The sequence below is a fragment of the Oryctolagus cuniculus genome, chromosome 5, assembly GCF_051225735.1.
Source record: "Oryctolagus cuniculus isolate XC-2025 breed Fujian yellow rabbit chromosome 5, ASM5122573v1, whole genome shotgun sequence".
Classification (NCBI taxonomy): domain Eukaryota; kingdom Metazoa; phylum Chordata; class Mammalia; order Lagomorpha; family Leporidae; genus Oryctolagus; species Oryctolagus cuniculus.
This window is the reverse complement of record NC_142871.1, coordinates 80,564,970-80,590,745: the sequence shown is the minus strand read 5'-3', so window position 1 is coordinate 80,590,745 and position 25,776 is coordinate 80,564,970. Positions and strand designations below refer to the sequence as shown.

Sequence of the window (25,776 nt, the reverse complement as noted above, 5' to 3'; positions counted from 1 at the left end):
ATGATGACCCAGAAATAGGAATCAAGGCATAGTGAGTAGTATGGAATATTTTAGACTTCCAGGGGAAATAAATTAGTACTTGACATATGTGGACATGCATAACTACCAACTGTAGGTTCAGTTTTCTCATAATATTAAGCTGTATTGGGTTTTTTGACATCATATCTTTTTATCACAGTAATTGTTGTGATAGCAGCAAACAGCAAAATTCAATTTGTGTCAGGAAATGAGAGTTGCAGTGTTCATATAATTACAATATTTGAGAAGTTGTGCAGTAGCCAGTATGGAACACTCATCTTGTTAATAACTGTGGAAGAATGGAATAAAAAATGTTGTCAATTTATGTGTATTTTTTTCAATCAACTTACTAAATGCATATTAAATAGTTTGGAACTAATTAATTAATAAAAATTAGTAGAAGGTGTTTAGGGGCACTGTGGAAAAAAATCACTGAAAAATTGAGGGAACCGTGAACTGAGAAAATTTATGGATCTTATATACAGAAAAATATATAATCATGCTAAGCTTATTTTTTTTTTTTTTACAGGCAGAGTGGGCAGTGAGAGAGAAAGACAGAGAGAAGGTCTTCCTTTGCCGTTGGTTCACCCTCCAATGGCCGCCGCGGCAGGCACACCGCGCTGATCCGAAGGCAGGAGCCAGGTACTTATCCTGATCTCCCATGGGGTGTAGGGCCCAAGTACCTGGGCAATCCTCCACTGCACTCCCTGGTCACAGCAGAGAGCTGGCCTGGAAGAGGGGCAACCGGGACAGAATCTGGCGCCCCGACCGGGACTAGAACCCGGTGTCCGGAGCCGCAAGGCGGAGGATTAGCCTAGTGAGCTGCGGCGCCGGCCACTAAGCTTATTTTTATAAGAGAAAGCCTAGGCAATAGAAAAACATTAACAGTAAAACTAATATTTGTATATTGGGTGCTTATTATTTAAGATACTTTGTTTAAAGTTTTACATGAATTATTGCATTTATCATAACAATATTTTTATTTTAATCTTAATTGAGATCTAGAGTAATTAATGCCTATATTAATATATTTACAAGGCTACCTGACATATCAATCTAAATACTTAACTATAGTACAACTCTACATTCAACAAATATGATAAACTGTTAACAATAAAGTGTCCTCATTTGATGTCTAAAAAGGTGCTAAATAATACTAATAGAAAACTGATGAAATCCATGACAAAATAATTCATAGAAAAAATAACACATAAAAAAATCAATACAAAAAACCCCACAGTCTTAATGGTAACATAAAAATTTGAACTAGAACTATAGTAAATTCAGCTTCGGCTTCTTAGCACCATAACAGTAGCAACCACACATTTTCACTTCTGTTTGTTATTTCATTTCTGTTTGTTATATCAGGCATCAGTATGTACTTTTCCAAAATAATGAACAGGCTCAAAATTTATTTTCTCTCTAAATAATTCTTGAGTGAGTATGGATGTCTACTTGAGTTGGCTTTTTTGTACAGTAGAGAATAAACAAACATAACCCTGCCCCTGATGGAGATTAATGTCTATGGATTCCAGCAGGGCTGAGATTCTCTGAATAGGCGTTTTCATATATAGCAATTGGTGTTAGTGTAACTCTATACAGTCTTCTGGAAGACTCTGACACAGTATGTGACAAAATTTTCAAGATGGACCAATCAACTAATTTTCCTTTTAGGAATCTTTCCTAAACAAATAATCAGAACAACAGTAAAAGATGATTTTAGGGATTTTTATCACAATATCATTTGCTACAGCCAAATTGAAAGCAGCTGTAGGATCAGAAATGTATTAGATCATTCCTTGCCCATCATAAATATCATTACCAGCAATCCTATAACAAAAAAAATGGGTTATTTTCTGCAAGGATTTGTTTGCAAAGTAAAGTATTAGTTTGTGGTATTGTGCCTTCTTATACTCTCTGCATCTGGTCTTCATCTTGCTATTTTTCTTTGGATAACTCAGAGCAAGTCCATAACAGATATGATAATTCTGTTCTCCCACTATTCTGACCATATTGAAGACAGTCCTTTTGTACTTCTTCAGTGTACAGGTCAACAACATTAACCATCCAATTAAAATGATTTCTTGGTGTATAACATAAAATTCATCATCAAGTACTCCAAAGTATGTTACTATCAGTGCTGAGGATGTTGGAATTACTACAAATTCTTCTCATTCTTAATCTGTTCTAATTTATTTACCAGTGTATATCTCAATGAATTAAATTTTATTTACAGATAACATATTTATTTAATTAAATTTTGTTTTGACATGGGAACTTTCAAACATGAAGTGTTGTAGCATAGCAGGCTTAGCTGCTGCCTGCACTGCCAGCATCCCATATGGGTGTCAATTCATGCCCTGGCTGCTTCACTTCCAATCCAGCTCCCTGCTCATGGCATGGGAAAAACAGTCAAGGACAGCCCAAGTACTTGGACGCCTGCTACCCACTTGAGACACCTGGAAGAAACTTCTGCTCCTAGCTACTGATTCTACCTGACCTAGCCTCAGCTGTTGCAGACAGCTGGAGAGTGATCCAAAAGGTGGAAGATTGATCTCTATCTCTCTCTCTCTCTTCCTCTCTTCCTCTCTCTATTTCTCGCTTTCTCCCTTTCTCCCTCTCTCCCTCTCCTTCTCCGTCTCCCACTCCCTCTCCCTCTCCCACTCTCTCTCCCTCTCTTTTGCTCTGTAACTCTGACCTTCAAAAATTCTATAAATCTCTAAAGAAAACAAAGTGAAAATTCAAAGACCCATGGTGAGCTATCCTTTGTTATACTTAGGTTCAGTTAAGCAAGGGTATAAGTGAAGAAATATTATTGTACAAAAAAGGAAAGATTGGGCCAGTGCCATGGCGCAGTGGGTTAATCCTCTGCCTGCGGCGTTGGCATCCCATATGGGCACCAGTTCTCCTGACTGCTCCACTTCCAATCCAGCTCTTTGTGGTGGCCTGGGAAGGCAGCAGAGGATGGCCGAAATCCTGGCGCCTCTGAACCCACGTGAGAGATCAAAGACAAACACCTGGCTCCTGGCTTTGGCTCAGCACAGCTGTGGCTGTTGTGCCATTTGGGGAGTGTACCAATGGAAGGAAGACTGTTCCCTCTGTCTCTCCCTCTCACTGTATGTAACTCTACCTCTCAAATAAATAAATAAAATCTTAAAAAAAGAAAAGATCTTCTAAATATTATCAGAGTTGGTGAACTCAAAAGGCTTCCATAGCCGTGGCAACTCATGACAAGAGCCTAGGGTGATTACTGATGCCATAAACAAGAGTGTCAATTTGTTAAGTCAACAACAGGAGTCACTGTGCACTTACTTCCCATGTAGGATCTTTGTCCTTAATGTGCTGTATACATTGTGATTTAATGCTATAACTAGTATTCAAACAGTATTTTTCACTTTGTGTTTCTATGTGGGTGCAAACTGTTGAAATCTTTACTTAATATATGCTAAACTGATCTTCTGTATAAAGATAATTGAAAATGAATTTTGATGTGAATGGAAGGGGAGAAGGTGCGGGAAAGGGGAGGGTTGCAAGTGGGAGGGAAGTTATGGGGGGGGGAAGCCATTGTAATCCATAAGCTGTACTTTGGAAATTTATATTCATTAAATAACAGTTAAAAAAATTAAAAAAAGAAAAAATCTAGTGTAATGAACTAGGGGAGGGAAGAGACCTAGCCAGGCCTGTTTAAATTCTTTTGGGCCTCCCTTTGGGGCATTGCTTCCCCCGTGGTAGCAGAAGAAATGAGTCTCATGGCCTACTATCATACAAGATAGATCAGTGAATTTCTTTATGGGGTACACTTTCCAAGAATTGTGGATGAGAGTTAGAGTAATATTCTTAGGTTTTACAACTGGCTTTGTTAAAAAGGGTTTCTAGTGTCTATGACCTGCCTTAGTAAATTAGGAATTCTTGTTTCTATGGTCTTCCTTGAGGGAGAAGAGGGAACAGGAGAAGATTAGAACTACAGGCTATGCTTCTGAGTCTACCCATAATGTGCTTCAGTTCAAAGTACTCAGCACAGCACACTGAAGTGCCTCCTATGGGGTATTGTTTTCAAAGCTCCAGCACAATAGTTTGGGGAAGATAAGTGCAATATCAGAATGGACATAATGGAGTTCTTGAGTAGTTCATTCAGAAGAATCCCTGAGCAGGACAAGATCATAGCCCACCAGGCTGAAAATGACAAATCTCCTACTTAAGTCAATTGTGCTGGTAGTAACACATCCTACAGAGAAGAGGTTTGAGGAGAATGAATAACACCAGGAGCTTTTGTGTCATGAGTCCTAGTGGAACTATTGGAGAAAGACACATTTCAAGAATGCCCTAGGCACAGCTTCAGACAGTGAGCTAAGGAAACAGCAGCAAGTCCTCAGGTCAGTCAATTTAACAAAAGAGTGGAGTAAGTAAAAAATAAATCAGGTTCAACACAAAACAAGTGTAGGCCTGGATAAAAGGCACCCTCTCAGGTATTTGTTACTTGCAAAATAGAGCATCTCACATAAGCCTCTCCGTTTGAAACTGAATGAACTCATGCACTGTCATTTCCAAACTGCAATGCATCACTGAAAATACTCTTCCTTTTATTCAAACTAAATTACTAAACCATTCTGATAAGAAATTATAAGAACTGTGTCAGAAGATAAAAGGATATAATGCTATTCATTGTAGAGAGGGTTTCGGGAATATCTTACACAAATTTAGCTAGATGTGGAGAATAAAGAGACAAAATGTTTACTAAAAGGAATTGCTCTCCCATACATCTATCCACAAATAGGTTGGGGTTTTATTTCAGAGGGGAAAAAAATCACTGAGGCCATGAATAACTAGAAATCAGTACTCAAGATAAGGAAATCAGATACTGTCATACAGTTGTAGTAGAGTAGAATATAAAACAGAGGAATAATTTCCAATCTTGAATTATAGATTTCATCTAGAATAATGGGATTCCTTTGAAGGTAAAAATCTGACTTAGGAATTGTGATTCCATTTATCTGAAGCATTTTTTTCTGTATGTTACAGTGGCTTGAAATAATTTTTCTTCTCTTTTTTCTAATCAGAACTTCCTAAAAATATTTTTTATTATTGAAAAGAAAATATTTCTACCACATATAATTCATTAAAACTCTTCTCTATGGCTGCCTTTCACCCAGAATTGTTTTTCTGGCCATTTCCTTTTTGCTTTTATTGTTTAATGTGTTCATTTAAAATTTTATTTGTTTATTTATTTTCGAAAGCAAAGTGACAGAGAAAGAGGGAGAGAGAGACAGAGATCTTCCATCTACTGCTTCGGTCCCCAAATCCCCCAGACCCTGTGTCAGTTCAGGTGGGTCTGACTGAAGCCAGGAGCCAGAAATTCCATCTGAGTCTCCCACAGAAGTGGAAGAACCCATGCGCTTGGACCATCACCTATTGCTTTCTAGGGACGTTAGCAGGAGGCTGGATCTGAAGCAAAGATGAAACTCAATCCCAGCCATTTCAATACCAAATGAGGGGATTTCAAGTGGTGGCTTAACCAACTATGCCACAAAGCCTGCCCCTCTTTTTTAATATTTAAATGTACTTATTTCTTGTATATACCTCCCTGACTCTTATCTCCCTTGCTTCTGGTACTTTACTAAATAGTCTATTTTTAAATTTGTTTCCAAATCTAAATGTTTATAATAAATTTTCTTTACCTAAATTCAACAGAATACCTTAACTGAATGTTCTCTTGGGTATTACATCTGTTTCGAAACAATGAATCTCAAGCAGAAGAGTTTTGGAACCACTTTAATTGTAGAAAAACACATTTTGTGTTGCTTTTACACTATTTGATTTTTCTTCAACCTTTTATTTAAACAGAAACCTTTAAGTTTTATGACTGAAACTATTTTGGGAGGAAGTTACAATCAAATGGGATTAGATGCAATTTAAATATATTGATTTAAATGGTAAGAACATCTTTCAGAAGAGAAAAAAAAAAAAACAAAAAAAAGCTTTTGCTGAAAACTGTAGCTAGCTCTTAACACTTTCTTCTTTTGTTCTGAAAAATCATGTCTTTATTTAGTAGAATCTATTTTTTTTTATTTTCAACAAGTGAGAATGTTAGTGTATTCTTAGGAAATTAAACAAAAATATTTCCTTAGGTTTCATGGTTTTAAACATTAACAGAGGTGGAGATTAAAGAATTACCTGTTAGATATACACTGAATGCTCTGATAATTAAAATAAGGTTTGAAAAATTACCTAACTTCTGTTTTCATGGCTATTAATGACTTGGGTAAAAAATTAAGGGAAAATATTGGAACTCATTCCTATTACTGAGAAAATGATATGTTCCTCCTTAGACTTTCGCATGATCGTAAAACATATTTTCTGAAAATTATTTTCTTTGTAGGTACTTGAGTGGTTGACTATGAGAATTCATCATGACTTAAATGAATTATGTCCCAAAAGTTAATAAATTATATCAGGAACTGTGTAATAGCATTAGACTAACCAACAAATATCTGTTTAACGTGTGTGGACTCAAAAATGGTACTTGTACTGTTGTGCTTTGACAGTATAGAGAGAAAAAATCTCAAAAGCAAGATTCCCCCATTTTCCATGGTGTTCTTTCTCTTCTCAAGCACAGGGAGAGACATTCTCTGAAATTCTGTTATTTGACTAAAGTCTGGATCCACAAAAGAGGAACATAATTGTTTTCAAGCCTTCCTGCTAAAATGGCATTGACTAAGGAAGATTAAATACATTGACAGAAAAAGATGGAGAATCATATACCACACCTAGAACCCAGAGGAACTTTGTCCTGAGCCATTTTGTGTTCTCTGGGTTTATTCGTTTTCTCTAAAAATCATTTGCCACCTTTCTATAATTGCCTGCACCTCTGCACACTGTCCCTGTCCCCTGTGAAGAGGGTGTTTAAGCTTCGCCTATCTAGTCCCTTCTTTAAATGTCATACTTTGCATGGTAACATAGAAACATGCATGTTAATATTTTTATCATGCTTTCTTTAGTTACTCTGTCTTTTGTTAAGTAAATGTTGGCCATGACCATTTATGATGGCCAAGAAAGGTATCACTCTATTTTCCACCCTTATGTACTCATAATGTTATGGCAATAAAACTGCATTTCATAAAGGAATAAATCAGAAAGCAATTACAAGAGCCAATAGAGAAATCATTTTAAACAAACTAAGTTACAAGTGTGGTTACAGTTATTTGAGGAAATAAATGCAGACTCCAAGATGCTGGAAAATCTTTTAGGCAAATTTATGGGTTTGAGGAGTGATGGCACTAATTAGTTTATTATAACTAAATTTCAGAATATTTTAAATTTGTGCTTTTTTTTTATTTTTGTAGATTGTCCCACAGCCTCACCACCACTACATCTCAGTGAACCATGCCTCCTGATACTCATGTCCTTGAGCATTTTCCTCCTTGACAGAATCTCATATGAATCTAAGTAACAAAGAGAAAGAGGAGGAAGTGATGCTCACGGACTTCTGAGGTTGGGTTTTAAGAAGCCATGCAATTTTGCATTTATCTGTTAGAAAGCACGAGTACTTGCTCTTGAGGGAAGTCAATTGGTTGCTGTATAGGGAGTCCACTCATTCTGAGCCTGCCCTATTATGAGTAAGACCACAGAGAGAGAGAGAGATTGAAAGAGAATAGTTTGCTGCTATTTGAACCATTTCAATTGAAAACATAGTCAAATGTAATAAAATGCTAACTTGGATATCTCTCCCAGTTGAGTCCTCAAACATCTCTAGTCCTAGTCACCATTTGACTGGTATTGATTGAGGGATACCAAGAAAGAAGCACTCAGTTGAGCCCAGTAAACTATGAAAGCTGATAATAAATTATCATTTTAACCCCCTAAGTCTATACTTTTGTTGTTACACACGAGAGAACTAGAGTAGTTTTTCTTTGTTAACAATACAGTTCCAACACCAAATGCTCTCATCAACTAGGGATAGGCATACATGGAGAAAGGAAAATATTTTCCTTTTTGGCTATGAAAAAAAAAAAAAGGAAAAATGATTGGTCAATAGGTGACTATTTAATTGCTGTCTACACAGTTAAAAGGATGAAATTTTATGGATGCAATGTTGAAAAACTGATCTTTAAAACTTTAAAAAGACTATTTTGGAAATTAATCTTCTTGATTTATAAACAGCACTTCCAAAATTCTATAGTAACAACCTGCAGAATCATAACAAAGGTATAATATTATTATGTTCTATGATACTCTCTGTGTCAATGACAGGCCATAGATAACTATCCACATATATTTGTTTACGTATGCAAATACACATCTTAATGTAGTCATTCTTCAGCACAAACATAATCCAGCACCCTAGAGAGACTTTAATGTAGTTCATAAAATTGGACTCAGAAGATTCAATTTAGTGCAACTTCTTTTTTTGTAGGAGGTGAGGGGGGCTCTGGCTTTATCTGAAAAATGTTGCAATATTGCATGTTGTATTAGAACATAAAATTAAATTCAGCTATCTCAGAGGACAAGTTCAGATTTAATAAAAACAAATGTGGCTGTTCATTCATTCAGAGAAACACATACTTATTTTCCTACATATGCATCAATAACAAAAATACTAATCTAATTACAATATTTTAAAAATTAATTGTCATTGCACTTGCAATAAAATAAACAGCACTTCTGCAAGGGCTATGAAGAGTCACTTATTAAAGAAAATACCTTTTGATGATTAACAAAGACAGATTTTTTTGAGATGTGAATATGCTCACTGGTGTCCCCTGAATGGAGATTTTTTAGAAAAGGGGATTTCAATGAATTCAGCACAATGTGAGCCAATGTAATTAGAGTTCTATGACTTAATCTCTCTTTTGATTTCTGGTATTGCAGAGGTGAAGCCTGGGGATTAGAAAAGAATGAATGTCAGAACTGAAAATTGACCACCATTAAAAATAAGAGTGGGAATAGAGAGGGAGGAGATATTCAGTTCGGCACACAGTAACTGATCATAAAGATAGGTGTAAGTGTTGAAGGGATCACATAAATAAGACCAGTGTCTGCTGATAATAATTGATAGAATTAAAAAGGAGAGAATGGTCCAACATGGGATGCAGGATACACAGCAGACTCATAGAATGACAAATGCTCTAAACAGCACTCTGGCCTCAGAATCAGCCCTTAAAGCTTTTGGATCTGCCTAAAAAGCCCTTGAGAGTATTTCAGGCATGGAAAGCCAAGACACTGTGGCAAACAATGACCTAAATGAAAGATCTCTGTGAGTGAGATCCCGGTGGAAAGAAAGGGCCATCAAAGAAGGAGGTACTTTTCTCTGAATGGAGGAAAGAACTTCCACTTCAGTTATGGCCCTGTCTAAAAAAGTTTGGAGTTTGTGAACTCAAGAGGCTTCCACAGTCTTGGCAGCTCATGACAAGAGACTCGGGTGATTACTGGCATCATAAATCAGAGTGTCAATTGTTAAAGCAACAACAGGAGTCATTGTGCACTTACTCCCCATGTAGGATCTCTGTCCTTAATGTGTTGTACTATGTGAATTATTGATATAACTAGTACTCAAACAGTACTTAATACTTTGTGTTTCTGTGTGGGTGCAAACTGTTGAAATCTTTACTTAGTATATACTACGTTGATCTTCTGTATATAAAGAAGATTGAAAATGAATCTTGATGTGAATGGAATGGGAGAGGGAGCAGGAGATGGGAGGGTTGCAGTGGGAGGGAGGTTGTGGGGGGAACCACTGTAATCCAAAAGCTGTACTTTTGAAATTTATATTTAGTAAATAAAAGTTAAAAAACATAAAAAAGGTTATTGCCTAAATCAGCACTGGAGTCTTTAGCTTAATTGGGGGAAGTTTATCTACAGTTTCTTGTACCAGTAGTTTTACTTATGCTTGGCACCGTGGGCTTATCAGGACAAGAATAAGGAAAGAGTTTCCTGCCAACTGGGAACTTGAAATAAAGTCTGTTTGGATATCAAACTGGAACAATTTTGAGTATGAAGTGGGCACTCCTATTAATAATTAATTAATTAACAATTTTGCTAAAATGGGGAGTAAATTGTCGCTGTCCAAGTCATGCTGGGATAAATGATCACCCCACATAGAAAAAATGCTATTAGCCATGGGCAGGATCTCTCTGTGTATAGCAATGTGGAATTAGATGAGAATATAGAAAGGATTAAATCCTTTGTTTGCAGCCTCATAGTTCACTAGTGACAAAATAAACTCAGATCTCCTAGGGCTTTCTCCAAATAAGACCCACTATTATTTTTCAGGAACTTACCATTAGAGACTTGAGGTGTCTTCAAAAAGTTCATGAAAAATGTGCACTATGGAAAAACTATGCAAGGATCTCAAAGTGTTTTTGCATCAAAATGAATTTATTTTTTATTCAATTTTTCCACAGACTTTTTTTTCGACAGGCAGAGTGGACAGTGAGAGAGAGAGAGAGAGAGAGACAGAGAGAAAGGTCTTCCTTTGCCATTGGTTCACCCCCCAATGGCCTCTTCGACAGACGCACCACACTGATCTGAGCCAGGAGCCAGGTGCTTCCTCCTGGTCTCCCATGCAGGTGCAGGGCCCAAGCACTTGGGCCATCCTCCACTGCATTCCCAGGCCACAGCAGAGAGCTGGACTGGAAGAGGAGCAACTGGGACAGAATCCGGTACCCCTACTGGGACTAGAACCTGGTGTGCCAATGCCATAGGCGGAGGATTAGCCTATTGAGCTGAGGTGCCAGCCCACAGACTTTTTGATGTACCCTCATTAATTTTTTTCTTGTGGATGCACATTACAAAATACCCAATGAAAATATAATTTGTTTAGTGCTTCATGTTAATCCAACACAACCAAATAACTCTACTGGCATAAATTCACCATATTAACAGTCAATTTCATTAGGAAAAAGTAAATATGATTCCAAGGAAAATAAATCATAATGTGGTATTTTTTGGAGAGAAGAGTCATTCAAAACAAAATATCATTTTACATGCATGAAGAGGCATTACAGTTACAGCAGGGCAGATAACCATTACCTGAAGAACCATTTCTCATCTCATACAACTCATCAGCTATCATACAAAAACTGCCTTCTAAACCCAAAAATCAACATTTTTGTAGTGTTCTTTTTGATAGCTGTTTACGTTGGTTTTCTTGTCCTTGTCTAATATTTCTTTTCCAATTCAGAGTGTAACAGATATCAGCTACAGATAATGGGATTTTGTAAGAATATGCACAAAATGTGAAATAAAGAAACAGTTGGAAACTACTTCCCCACCTGTACTGGTGGGTTCATTATGATGTTCTCTTATTCCTTCAGCTTTTTTTCAAGTGGAAGAGTTAACTATAGGGATATCTACAGAAACAAGACAATCAGATATGCATGTTCCTGGGCCTTAAAGGAAGTGGGAAAATGTAGGCAACCTGACTTCATGTGAAGAACTAAAAACATGGGGAGCAAGGTCTTGTTTGGGATGTCTGGCATGGCATTTCTGTCAAAACAGGTTATTTTCAGTTCCTCTCCTTTAATGTGAGGGAACATCCCACACACCATCCTCACTTTCTTTCTTTCTTTTTTTTTAAGATTTTTTTATTTACTTGAAAGGCAGAGGCAGATAGAATGAGAGAGAGTGGGAGGGGTAGAAAAGAGAGAGAGAGAGAGAGAGAATGAGAGAGGCCTTCCATCGCTGGTTCACTCCCCAAATGGCCACAACAGCTGGAGCTATGCCAACCTGAAGCCAAGAGCCAGGAACTTCTTCCAGGTCTCCCATGCAGGTGCAGGGACCCAAGCACTTGGGCCATCTTCTACTGCTTTCCCAGGCCATAGCAGAGAGCTGGATCAGAAGTGGAGCAGCCAGGACTCTAACCAGTGCCCATATGGGATGTTAGCACTGCAGGCTGAGATTACCTGCTATACCACAGCACCAGCCCCCGCACTTTCAATAGGAATTGTATCTTGGGGATCTCTAAGACCATCTTAGTTTTCATAATGCACCAGAAGGACTCCAAGAACTCACTAAAATCTATATTGGAGGAGACTGGCAAGATGGCATAATAGGGAGGGAGCACACCGATAGTCCGGGAAAAGACAGTTTAATAAAAGTGGAGATACTCTAGGATTGAACACATAATAGGCCATAAAGCAAGTCTCAGAATTTCAAAAGAACTGGAATCATATCATGCAGCTTCTCAGACCACAGTGGAATGAAGGTGGAAATTAGCAACTCAGGAATCCCTAGAGCATATGCAAACACATGGAGATTGAAAAACATGCTCCTGAATGAACACTGGGTCATAGAAGAAATCAAAAGAGAAATGAAAAGCTTTCTGGAAGTAAATGAGGATAACAACACAATATACCAAAACTTACGGGATACAGCAAAAGCAGTGTTAAGAGGAAAGTTTATAGCAATAGGTGCCTACATCAAGAAATTGGAAAGGCACCAAATAAATGAGCTTTCAATGCATCTCAATGATCTAGAAAAACTGCAGCAAACCAGACCCAAATCTAGTAGGAGAAGAGAAATTATTAAAATCAGAGGAGAAATCAACAGGATTGAACCCCCCCAAAAATTATAAAAAATCAGGCAAATGAAGAACTGGTTTTTTGAAAAAAAAATTGACACCCCATTGGCCCAACTAACTAAAAAAAAGAAGAGAAAAGACCCAAATCAATAAAATCAGAGATGAAAAAGGAAACATAACAACAGACACCACAGAAATAAAAAGAATCATTAGAAATTACTACAAAGACTTGTATGCCAGCAAACAGGGAAATCTATTATAAATGGATAGATTCCTGGACACATGCAACCTATCTAAATTGAACCAGGAAGACATGGAATACTTAAATAGACCCATAACTGAGACAGAAATTCAATCAGTAATAAAGTCCCTCCCAACAAAGAAAAGCCCAGGACTGGATGGATTCACTGCTGATTTCTACCAGACATTTAAAGAAGAACTGACTCCAATTCTTCTAAAACTATTCAGAACAATCGAAAAAGAGGAAATCCTCCCAAATTCTTTATATGAAGCCAGCATCACCTTAATCCCCAAGCCTGAAGAAGATGCAGCATTGAAAGAAAATTACAGACCAATATCCCTGATGAACATAGACAGAAAAATCCTCAGTAAAAATCTGGCCAATAAAATGCGACAGCACATCAGATTTCATCCACCAAGACCAAGTAAGGTTTATCCCTGGTATGCAGAATAGTTCAATATTTACAAATCAATCAATGTGATACAATAAATTAACAAACTGCAGAAGAAAAACCATATGATTATCTCAACAGATGCAGATAAACACTCGATAAAATACAACACCCTTTCATGATGAAAACTCTAAGCAAACTGGGTTTAGAATACAACATAATCAAAGCAATTTATGAAAAACCCATGGCCAGCATCCTATTGAATAGGGAAAAAATGGAAGCATTTTCACTGAAATCTCGTACCAAACAGGGATGCCCACTCTCACCACTGCTATTCAATATTGTTCTGGAAGTTTTAGCCAGAGCCATTAGGCAAGAAATAGAAATTGAAAGGAAACAAATTGGGAAGGAAGAACTCAAACTATCCCTCCTTGCAGATGATATGATTCTTTACTTAGGGGATCCAAAGAACTCTACTAACAGCCTACTGGAACTTATAGAAGAGTTAGGCAAAGTAGCAGGATATAAAATTGATGCACAAAAATCAACAGCCTTTGTATACACAGGCAATGCCACAGCTGAGAAAGAACTGCTAAGATCAATCCCATTCACAATAGCCTCAAAAACAATCAAATACCTTAGAATAAACTTAACCAAGGATGTTAAATAACTCAACAATGAGAATTACAAAATCTTAAAGAAAGAAATAGAAGAGGATACCAAAAAATGGAAAAATCTTCCATACTCATGGATTGGAAGAATCAATATCATCAAAATGTCCATTTTCCCAAAAAGCAATTTATAGATTCAATACGATACCAATCAAAATACCAAAGACATTCTTCTCAGATCTGGAAAAAATGATGCTGAAATTCATATGGAGACACAGGAGACCTCGAATACTAAAATCTATCTATTGTACAATCTTGTACAACAAAAGCATAGCTGGAGACATCACAATACCAGATTTCAGGACATACTACAGGGCAGTTGTAATCAAAACAGCATGGTACTGGTACAGAAACAGATGGATAGACCAATGGAACAGAATACAAACACCAGAAATCAATCCAAACATCCACAGCCAACTTATATTTGATCAATGATCTTAAACCAATACCTGGAGTAAGGACAGTTTAATCAATAAATGGTGCTGGGAAAACTGGATTTCCACGTGCAGAAGCATGAAGCAAGACCCCTACCTTACACCTTACACAAAAATCCACTCAGCATGGATTAAAGACCTAACTCTATGACCCGACACCATCAAATTATTAGAGAACATTGGAGAAACCCTGCAAGATATAGGCACAGGCAAAGACTTCTTGGAAAAGACTCCAGAGACACAGGCAGTCAAAGCCAAAATTAACAATTAGGATTTCATCAAATTGAGAAGTTTCTGTACTACAAAAGAACAGTCAGGATAGTGAAGAGGCAACTGAAAGAATGGGAAAAATATTTGCAAACTATGCAACTGATAAAGGATTAATAAATAGAATCTACAAAGCGATCAAGAAACTCCACAGCCACAAAACAAACAGCCCACTTATGAGATGGGCCAGGACCTCAATAGACATTTTTCAAGGAGGAAATTCAAATGGCCAAAAGACACATGAAAAAAATGTTCAGGATCAATAGCAATCAGGGAAATGCAAATCAAAAACACAATGAGCCCAGTTAGAATGGCTCACATTCAGAAATCTACCAACAACAGATGCTGAGGAGGATGTGGGGAAAAAGGGACACTAACCCACTGTTGATGGGAATTCAAACTGGTCAAGCCACTATGGAAGTCAGTTTGGAGATTCCTCAGAAACCTGAATATGGCCCTACCACATGGTCCAGCCATCCCACTCCTTGGAATTTACCCAAAGGAAATTATATTGGCAAATAAAAGAGCTGTCTGCGCCTCAATGTTTATTGCAGCTCAATTCACAATAACTAAAACATGGAATCAACCTAAATGCCCATCAACAGAAGACTGGATAAAGAAATTATGGAATATGTACTCTATTGAATACTATACAGCAGGAAAAAAAAAAACAATGAAATCCAGTCATTTGCAACATAATGGAGGAATCTGGAAAATATCATGCTATGTGAAATAAGCCAGTCCCAAAGGGACAAATATCATATGTTCTCCCCGATTGGTGAGAACTAACCGGACACTAAAAAGTAAACCTGTTGAAGTGAAATGGACACTATGAGAAACAGGGACTTGATCAGCCCTTGTCCTGACTGTTTATGTACAACTTAATACTTTATCTCTTTTAGTATTTTTTGTTCCACTTAATACTATTGGTTGAACTCTGTAATTAACACACAATCATTCTTAGGTGTTTAAATTTAACTGAAAAGTGATCTCTGTTAAATATGAGTGGGAATTAGAGAGGGAGGAAATGTACAATTTGGGACATGCTCAAGCTGACTTGCCCCAAATGGTAGAGTTAGAAATGTGCCAGGGAATTCCAATACAATCCCCTTAAGGCTGTATGTACCAATGCCATTTCACTAGTCCAAGTGAACAATTTTAGTTCGCAATTGATCATACTGATAGGTCTAAGAGTCAAAGAGATCACATAAACAAGACTAGTGTCTGCTAATACTAAATGATAGAATAAAAAAGGGAGAGAACGATCCAACATGGGAAGTGCGATACACAGCAGACTCAGAATGGCAGATGTCCTAAACAGCACTCTGGCCACAGAATCAGCCCTTAAGGCATTTGGATCTGGCTGAAGAGCCCATGAGAGTATTTTAATCATGGAAAGCCAAGGCACTCTGGAAAAAAAATGGGGACCTAAATGAAAGATCTCTGCAAGTGAGATCCCAGTCAAAAAATGGGCCATCAAAGAAGGAGGTACCTTTCTCTGAAGGGAGGAGAGAACTTCCACTTTGACTATGACCTTGTCTAGATAAGACTGGAGTCAGTGAACTCAAAAGGCTTCCATAGCCTTGGCAACTCATGACAAGAGCCTAGGGTGATTACTGATGCCATAAACAAGAGAGTCAATTTGTTAAGTCAACAACAGGAGTCACTGTGCACTTACTCCTAATGTAGGATCTGTGTCCTTAATGTGTTGTTCAATGTGAATTAATGCTATAACTAGAACTCAAACATATTTACACTTTGTGTTTCTTGTGGGTCAAACTGTTGAAATCGTTACTTAGTATATACTAAATTTATCTTCTGTATATAAAGAGAATTGAAAATGAATCTTGATGAGAATGGAATGGGAGAGGGAGTGGGTAATGGGAGGGCTGTGGGTGGGAGGGAAGTTATGGGGTGGAAATTCCATTGTAATCCATAAGCTGTACTTCGGAAATTTGTATTTATTAGATAAAAGTTAAAAAAGGAAAAAAAAAAGCTATTATTCAAAGAGTTATGTTTCTGTTTTCCTTAAGAGTGTAAGGATAAGAAAGGTCCAGGAAAGTTCCAAATGTGGGTCTTACAGACGTGTTCTATTTGAGGAGTCTTGGACAGCATAAGTTCTTCATTGCATGTGTAACAATGAATGTTGGATGTGGTGAATCAAAGAAGTTTCTGTAACCTAGAGTTTTTACTGAGGTTCCATCATGTAGACATGGTTGACAGATCATGTGACTACCCTTAGTCCCCAACTACTCAAGAAGTCAAGTTTATATCAGCTATCTAACATTGTTAGACCCAAGGCACCCAGGTAAAGAAACACACTTTTATGAGGCAGGACATCCAAGGGATTATAGATTATGTTATGGAGCTAAGGGTAAAAACCAGACTTAAGGAAGTGCAAGACTGAATCATTTATCTCACACCTCTATAAGAAAATTCTAACATCCTGCCTCTGGGCTCTGCTTTGGTAGAGCTGTGCTGTGTCCCTTCCCTCCAACCGTCTATATAGGCATTTAATGTCTCTGCTCCTGTCTTTGAATTTTGGTGTGCCTACAGACTGACAAATTTGTTTATGAACTACACTTCTAATTTAAAGAAAGAATCAAAAACAAAAACAGTTTTTGATACAAACCTAGTGTTTTTCAAACTGCTTTAAATCTTATCAGACAAAGTGTTATACTCCTGTGGAACTTTGGTCTTCCTACTTTTACTTGTTGAATATTGTAGGTGGTGGTGAATTAAACCTGTGATTATAGAGTAGATTAAAATTATGTCTGCAAAAATCAATATAAAGAAAAAATAGAGGGAAAGAAGGGAGATTGGGGAAGGAGAGTAGGAGGGAGGGAACTATTGTTATCTTCTTAGACTTGTACAGATAGAAGAACTGAAATCTGTTCTCTTTATATTAATAAAATAAAAAGAATTATTTATTACTGTAATTTATATTACTTTAATTTTAATGATGTGTGACTATTTTATATGAGGTTGAATATCTTTTCATCTGATTATTGTCACAGTCCTTATCTATATTCCTGCTGAACAGAAATTTCTATTTGTTGAACCCTTTGTTTAGTGGAGCATTAAGTCCTTGAGCATAATATAAATTAAAATATGTTATCTGAAAACTAATAAATAAAATATTATGTTAAAAATGAATTAGTCTAGTTTATTACTGCAATGGTTATAGCTATGTTCTTTGACTTCCAAATCATATTACCAACCCATAGTCCAGTTGTTCTTAGATGAAAATGCAGCCCTCTTCCAGTCAGGTGTGATCAAGAGCAATAGATTATTGGTATTTAACCAATGCAGTCCTTATAAATAATTGTCTTAATTACTATCATTTTCATAAGACTTATGCTTGTCATGGGATATCTGAAGGTTGCTGGTGCCAGGTATGAAGGTCCCAGTGTGATCACCACCTAAATTTAAGAATAATAAAGAATAGTTTGATTTCTAAAGGGCACATGGAAAACCATATCCTTTTGCTCACACTACTGACTACTTTGCTTTGAAACTTACATAAGAAGTATTTATAAACTTTGATGTTGATATTCAAAATTATTCCAATTCAGGAAAAACACTTCTTTTCCATGCAGCAGATACACTATCATTTACTTATTTTGGGTAATGAAAGGAATAGAAGAGATTATATCCTATCATGAAATGTCCGAATAATTTTCACTTTATTTTGTGTTCTGGACTCAATTGTGCCCCCAAAAATTTATATGTTGAAATGCTAACTCTCTGTGTGGCTAGGAAGATAGGAACAATGAGGTAATAAATGTTGTGAAGTCATATATAAGTCTCAAACCTGTTAGAACTGCTATCCTATAAGAACAGTGTGAGACACCAGAGTACATCCTTTTCCTGCTGTATGAGGACACATCAGTAGGGTGGCTTTCTGCAAGCCAAATATGTCAGCATTTCAATTTTCTCTACCACTGTGAGAAAATACAGTTTTGCTGTTAAAGCCACTCAGTCTATCATATTTTGTTATAGCAGCCCAAACAAACTAATATACCTAGAGTTATGAGAAAAGGAATAATTGAATAAATAAATAAATTAGAAAGTTCATTGAATATGAATTTGAATAAATGAATAAATGGAAAAGAGATTTAGTGTAAGAATAAGGATTTGAGTGCATGGTACTCTCAGCAAAGTCATTTCCACTCTTACATATAAACTCTAAATTTGTCAGTGAAGTGCCTAGGAATTTAATGAATCTTTGACCTATTTTAGGGATATGGAATTTTGGTAATTTTCTGTCAAAATGTAATAAAATACTTTACTTTTGTGAAACAATTGGAATTTTTCATTGGGGTTGAAGTCATCTGAAGATCAGGAGTCAGTGATGCGGCAGAAAACATTAGTGAATGAGAACAATTCACATGTGACGATCCCACATTCTGAATTCAAGAGACTTGGCAACTCTATAAAAATTTCCATGCATGAACCTTCTTTAATGACCATATATTTTACTGTCAGATATATTAATTTTCAATTGCATTTCAATGGGACATTAGTGATAACCAGTTAAACAAATCTGAAATCCTAATGGGTATATATCACAGACTCCTTTTTCATATTTAAAGGTAACATCAAATTTATATCACTTTGTTCAGGAATCCTCTTATTTATTTTCTGTATTTTATGGGTACTGTGATGCCTCATAAAATTTCATATTAGCTAGGATCTCCTGCTAGGAAAATAATACATTGGTTAAGTTAATTTGCATTTATCTTTTGCAGATACTCAACTTTGTATTTTTTGTGTCACTGTATATATTTTCATCTGTTTTACAAAACCTTCTCACTGACAGGAGTGAATTCAAGTAGAGAAGTCAGATCACGACCTGATATTTCAGTACGATTTGCATAGTCACAGAAAAAGGAAGTGGTTTGGGGATTATTTTAGAGGTGTCTACACAAGTGTTCTGTTGTAGGAAACATGCCCACAGAGTAAATCACCATAGTTACTTGAAAGCACATGTATGTCCTACCACTACCTTTGGTTTCCTTGACCAAAAATGATCTTAGAAGGCATGAGATCACTGTGCTGTGGGTAAGAAAGTTAAAGAAGCTGATTTGTTCCTTCCCTTTTTTGGAGACTGTTAGATGTATGAGGGCAGGGTGTTAATCTCCACTGTTTTACCCCCAGAGCCCATGTTTACTCAATATTGCAGTTATTCGAGAAATATGTGTCATATCATTGACTGGAAGAAAACAAAATGGCATTCCTATTGCTCTGTAATGGAAAAGGAAGAGATATAAACTACATTGTTGTGACTGCTTCTTCTCTAAATCAGCTCCAGTGTCCTTGGAAAGGTCCTTGTGATAAAACTCAGAAATTAGTTGGCCACACATGACAGTTTACCACACACTCTTGACATAAGAAAAAGAAGGAACATCTTTTCTTTGGTTTTCTACATCTGCCTACAAACTAGGAAAAAGCCAAGAGGGTAGAGCACCCTAATCAAACAGATTTTGGTCACTTGCAACCACTCATGATGGAACAAGATTCTGTAGGCATGGCAGTGTACGAATATATATAGGCTTTATACTCTGCTTGGAGAATGAGGCACTTCCAATTCTAGGAACACTGTGACTTTCTTGGCAGAATTTTCTCTGGAGTTATCCATTGTGCCAAAAGAGAGAGCAGAAAAGGAAATTTATTTTATTTGACATTGAACATTAACTTTTCCAACTTATCCAGTACAGGAGATTAGTAGAAGCAGAAAAATAACTTTCAGCTTGCTTCTGTAGGAAACTGTACAAGCAGAAGGTTATTACATGGATTTGGGGTAGTTGAAAATTCACAATGATGTAGGAATTATGACTTAAATATATTGAACAAGCAAACTAGATGGTATCTCAAGTTAAACTTGTTATATCAATGGAAACTTCACTTTATGGTAAAGTGTTTATCTAGGTGGGGCTTAGGATACAAACTAACCAGAAGAGAAAAAAATAAAGCAAGAAAGGGTTCCAAGATGGCAGAACAGGGAAGGAGCTTACTGACAGTTTCATAAAAGTGGAGATAGTGTAGTCTCAGGGAAGAGTTAGGGAAAAACCGGCAGAGGAAACTCTTCCATAATTAGAGGTGCATGGTGAATCTACGTGGAGGGGACGAGCACCCATGGCTTGGGACCACAACTGCTGAGAGTCTCCGCACCAGCACTGGAAAGAGAGGTGAGATGAAACTGCAGTAGCCCAAGACACAGGCAGAAAAGTGGCAAGAAGAGCCCGGAGGGAACAAGGCTTGAAGGCCCATGGCAGAAAGTACACCAGCATAACTAGAGGAAAGAAAAAATAAAAGGGAAGGTATGGACACAATTCTCTCTCTCCAAGCATCTTACAAAGGCATACGAGCCAACAGAGCAGGTGCCATTTTGGACATACGTAATAGTTGCACCAGCTCAGGGCTGAACTCGGCAATCAGCAGAGCACAAAAACCTGACTCTGGTGGGGAGTAATAACAGGAGACTGAGACCTAGTGAATCTGTGGAGCTTATAAACTGGGGCTGTAGGGAAAAAAAAAAAAAACAAACAAAAAAACAAAACAAAAAAAAAAAAACAAGGGTGTGTGGGAGAACTCATGGTGTGGCTGAGAAGTGAGTAACCTTGGTGGGAGATGCCACAACCTCAGGTGGCACTGGCTACCTGGTGAGAGACATTGCAGAATCTGAGCTTACACTTGGACTACACAGATCATTTGTGTGGTCCTTGGGACAAAGCAGATGAATATTATACCCACTAGGGATAGTGCTCAGGCACTGATCACCATCAAGGAGAAGACCTCAGATGAGCGGAATTACTTCCATTCTGAATAAAGAGAGAGAGAGAGAGAGAGAGAGAGAGAGAGAGAGAGAAGATTTATCACGCCAAACCTGGGTGTGTTACATTAGGCATACTATTAACCCTGAAGAACTGAACAGAGCTATTTGGCCACACCCACCACAAGCCTCTAGAGAGTCACTGAAAGCAGACAGTCCACTTATCTACAAAGTCATAGTACAAGAAGAAAAGCCACCACAGCAGGAAAAAAAAAGAAAGAAAGAAGAAACCAGCAAGTATATCCACAAATGCCAAACAACAAATGCAATGACTGAGGAAACAAGAACAAGGAAGACAACATCATGCTCCAAAAAGACCATGACACTTCAATACAAAGTTATGAAGTCAACGAGATAGAAGAAATGCAAGCAATGGAACTCAAAAATTTATGAGAAGAATATTTATAAATAATCAAAAACATATGCATAAACTACTGAAATCCATGCAGGACATGAGAGACAATCTCTCTCATGAAAATGAAATCTTAAGGAGGAATCAAAATAAAGAATTTAATAGGACATGAAATTGACATATTGAAGAGAAATCAAAATGAAATGAAGAATTAAATAGAACAAATAAAAAACACGGTTGAGAGCCTTAAAACCAGAATCAGTGAGGCAGAAAGGCAATATCAGACTTAGAAGACAGAGCATAGGAAAGTATACAGTCAAACCAAAGAAGAGGAAATTAGAAATCTAAAAAATATTGTAGAGAATCTACAGGATACTATTATAAAACTCAACATTCAGGTTCTAGGAGTTCCTGAAGGCGAGAGAGAGAGAGAAAGGATTAGAAGGCCTTTTTAGTGAGATACTAACAGAAAACTTCCAGGGTTTGGAGAAAGAGACATCCAAATATAGGAAGCGCAGAGAACTCCCAATAAACATGACAGAAGAGAATCTTGCCATGACACATTGTAACCAAATCACCACAGGGAAACATAAAGAAAAGGCTCTAAAATGTGCAAGAGAGAAATGCCAAGATTACTCTAAGAGGAATTCCAGTTAGACTCACAGCAACTTCTTATCGGAAACCCTACGGAATAGCGAGATATAGCCCAAGTACTAAGAGAAAAAAACTTCCAGCACAGAATATTATATCCTGCAAAGCTCCCATTTGTGAATGAAGGTGAAATAAAGACCTTTCATAGCAAACATAAATTGAAAGAATTTATCACCACTTGCCCAGCCCTGCAAACGATGCTTAAAGATGTGTTACACACAGAAAGACAGAAACACCGTCATCAATACGAAAGAAGGTAAAGGAAGAAAATCTCTTGATAAAAGATCACAGGAAGTTCAAAGGATATATTAGAAATATCTTTAGGAAAATGGTAAGGCAAAGTCACTACTTATCAATAGTCACACTGAATGTAAATGGCCTGAACTGTCCAGTTAAAAGACACAGAATGGCTGAATGGATTAAGGAACAAAACCCATCTATTTGCTGCTTACAAGAAACACATTTTTCCAACAAAGAAGCATGCAGATTGAAAGTGAAAGGTTGGAAAAAGATATTCCATGCCAACAGAAACCAAAAAATAGCTGGCATAGCCATCTTAATATCATACAAAATGAACTTTAACACAAAAACTGTTAAGAGAGACAAAGAGGGGCACTATATAATGATTAAGGGATCAATTCAACAGGAAGATGTAACTATTATAAACATAAATGCACCTAATTACAGGGCACCAGGCTATTTAAAAGACATGATAAGGGACTTAAAGGGAGACTTAGACTCCAATACAATAGTATTAGGGGACTTCAATACTCAACTTTCAGCAATGGATATATCAACCGGACAGAAAATCAACAAGGAACCAGCAGATTTAATCGACGCTATAGCCCAAATGGATCTAACAGATATCTACAGAACTTTTCATCCTACACTTAAAGAATACACATTCTTCTCAGCAGTACACAGAACTTTCTCTAGGATTGACCACATACTAGGCCATAAAGCAAGTCTCAACAAATTCAAAAGAATTGAAATCATACCATGCATCTTCTCAGACCACAATGGAATAAAGGTGGAAATTAGCAACTCAGGAATCCCAAGAGCATATGCAAACACATAGAGACTAAACAACATGATTCTGAATGAACACTGGGTCATAGAAGAAATCAAAAGAGAAATCAAAAACTTTATGGAAGCAAACGAGGATAACAACACAACATACCAAAACTTATGGGATGCAGCAAAAGCAGTGTTAAGAGGAATGTTTATAACAATAGGTGCTTACATCAAGAAAGTGGAAAGTCACCAGATAAATGAGCTATCAGTGCATCTCAAGGATCTAGAAAAACTACTGCAAACCAAACCCCAAGCTAGTAAGTGAAGAGAAATTATTAAAATCAGAGAAGAAATCAACAGGATTGAATAAAAAAATTACAAAATATCATCAAAATGAAGAGCTGGTTTTTTGAAAAAAAAAAAAAATTGACACCACATTGGCCCAACTAACTAAAAAAAAGAAGAGAAAAGACCCAAATCAATAAAATCAGAGATGAAAAAGATAATGTTACAACAAACACCACAGAAACAAAAAGAGTCATCAGAAATTACTACAAAGAGTTGTATGCCAGCAAACAGGGAAATCTATCAGAAATGGATAGAAGACAAAGAATGGATGAAGACATAGAAAACTTAAACAGACCCATAACTGAGACAGAAATTGAATCAGTAATAAAGGCCCTCCCAACAAAGAAAAGCCCAGGCCTCGATGGATCCACTGCTCAATTCTACTAGACATTTAAAGAAGAGCTAACTCCAATTCTTCTCAATCTATTCAAAACAATTGAAAGAGAGGGAATCCTCCCAAATTCTTCCTATGAAGCCTGCATCACCTTAATTCCTAAACCTTAAAAAGATGCAGCAGATAAAGAGAATTACTGCCCCGTGCCATGGCTCACTAGGCTAATCCTCTGCCTGTGGCGCTGGCACACCAGGTTCTAGTCCCGGTAGGGGCGCTGGATTCTGTCCCAGTTGCTCCTCTTCCAGTCCAGGTCTCTGTTGTGGCCCGGGAGTGCAGTGGAGGATGGCCCAGGTCCTTGGGCCCTGCATTCGCATGGGAGTCCATTAGGAAGCACCTGGCTCCTGGCTTCGGATCAGCACGGTGCACCGGCTGCAGCGCACCGGCCACAACAGCCACTGGGGGGTGAACTAACGGCAAAGGAAGACCTTTCTCTCTGTCTCTCTCTCTCTCTCACTGTCTACTCTGCCTGTCAAAAAAAAAAAAAAAAAAAAAGAATTACAGACCAATTTGCTTGATCAGTTTCAGTTCATAATTGATCATAATGATAGGATTAAGTGTCAAGGGATCACATAAACAAGACTAGTGTCTGCCTATACAAACTGATAGAATTAATAAGGAGAGCATGATACAACATGGGAAGTGGGATGGTTGTGGGTGGGAGGAAGGTTATGAGGGGAAAAGCTGCTATAATCCAAATGCTGTAATTTTGAAATTTATATTTATTTTTTTAAAAATAAACAAAAGTAATTTAAAGATGCCTTATTGACAATTTTACAAAGTAGAGAAAATACAGTCTCCTATATAGAAAGTTATCTCATTCTTTGACATTGATTAATGTACTGAAGATACTACCAATTATTATTTGTAATTAAAATGATAGCAACAAACAATTTATTTTTTGCAACAGCAATAAAAGTCATAGCTAGATGTTGATAGGGAATCAGAGGTGGTCTGTAAGGAGCCACTTCAAACTAAAAGTTATCAAAAACACAATTAAGAATCATTTTTGAAGTATCACATGGATTGTCTTGTGAATGTTGAACCAACCCTGTATATAATGAAGAAATCCAACTTTTTCAGGTTGAATGATTTTCTGAATATATTGTTGAATTCGATTGGCTAGTATTTTGTTCAGGATGATCATGTCTGCGTTCATTAGGGAAATTGGTCTATAGTACTTCCTCTGTTATATCTTTTCAGGTTTAGGAATTAAGGTGATGCTGGCTTCATAGAAGAATTTTGGGAAGATTCCCTCCCTTTCAGCTGTTTCAAATAGCTTGAGAAAAATTGGAGTTAGTTATTAAATATCTGGTAGAATTCAACAGTGACGCCATCTGGTCTTGGGCTTATCTAAGTTAGGGGATGGTCTTTATTACTGATTCAATTTCTGTCTTGATTATTGGTCTGTTTAGTTTTTCGATGTTCATGACTCAATTTAGGCAGTTTCTATGTGACCAGGAATCTATCAGTTTTTTCTAGGTTTCCCAATTTGTTGGCATACAGCTCTTTGCAGTAATTTCTGATGATTCTTTTTATTTCTCTGGTGTCTGTTGCTACATTTCCTTTTTCATCTCTAATTTTACTGAATTGAGTCTTATGCCTCTATTGTTGGTTAGTTGTGCCAATGGTGTGTCAAATTTGTTTAT

At 37.1% G+C, this 25,776-nt stretch overlaps 1 long non-coding RNA gene across 1 annotated transcript in view; it reads right to left on the bottom strand.

The window, feature by feature from the left end:
- LOC138849738 (uncharacterized) overlaps positions 1-25,776 on the bottom strand; it is a 50,908-nt gene that overhangs the window by 3,569 nt on the left and 21,563 nt on the right. The window lies entirely within an intron of this gene.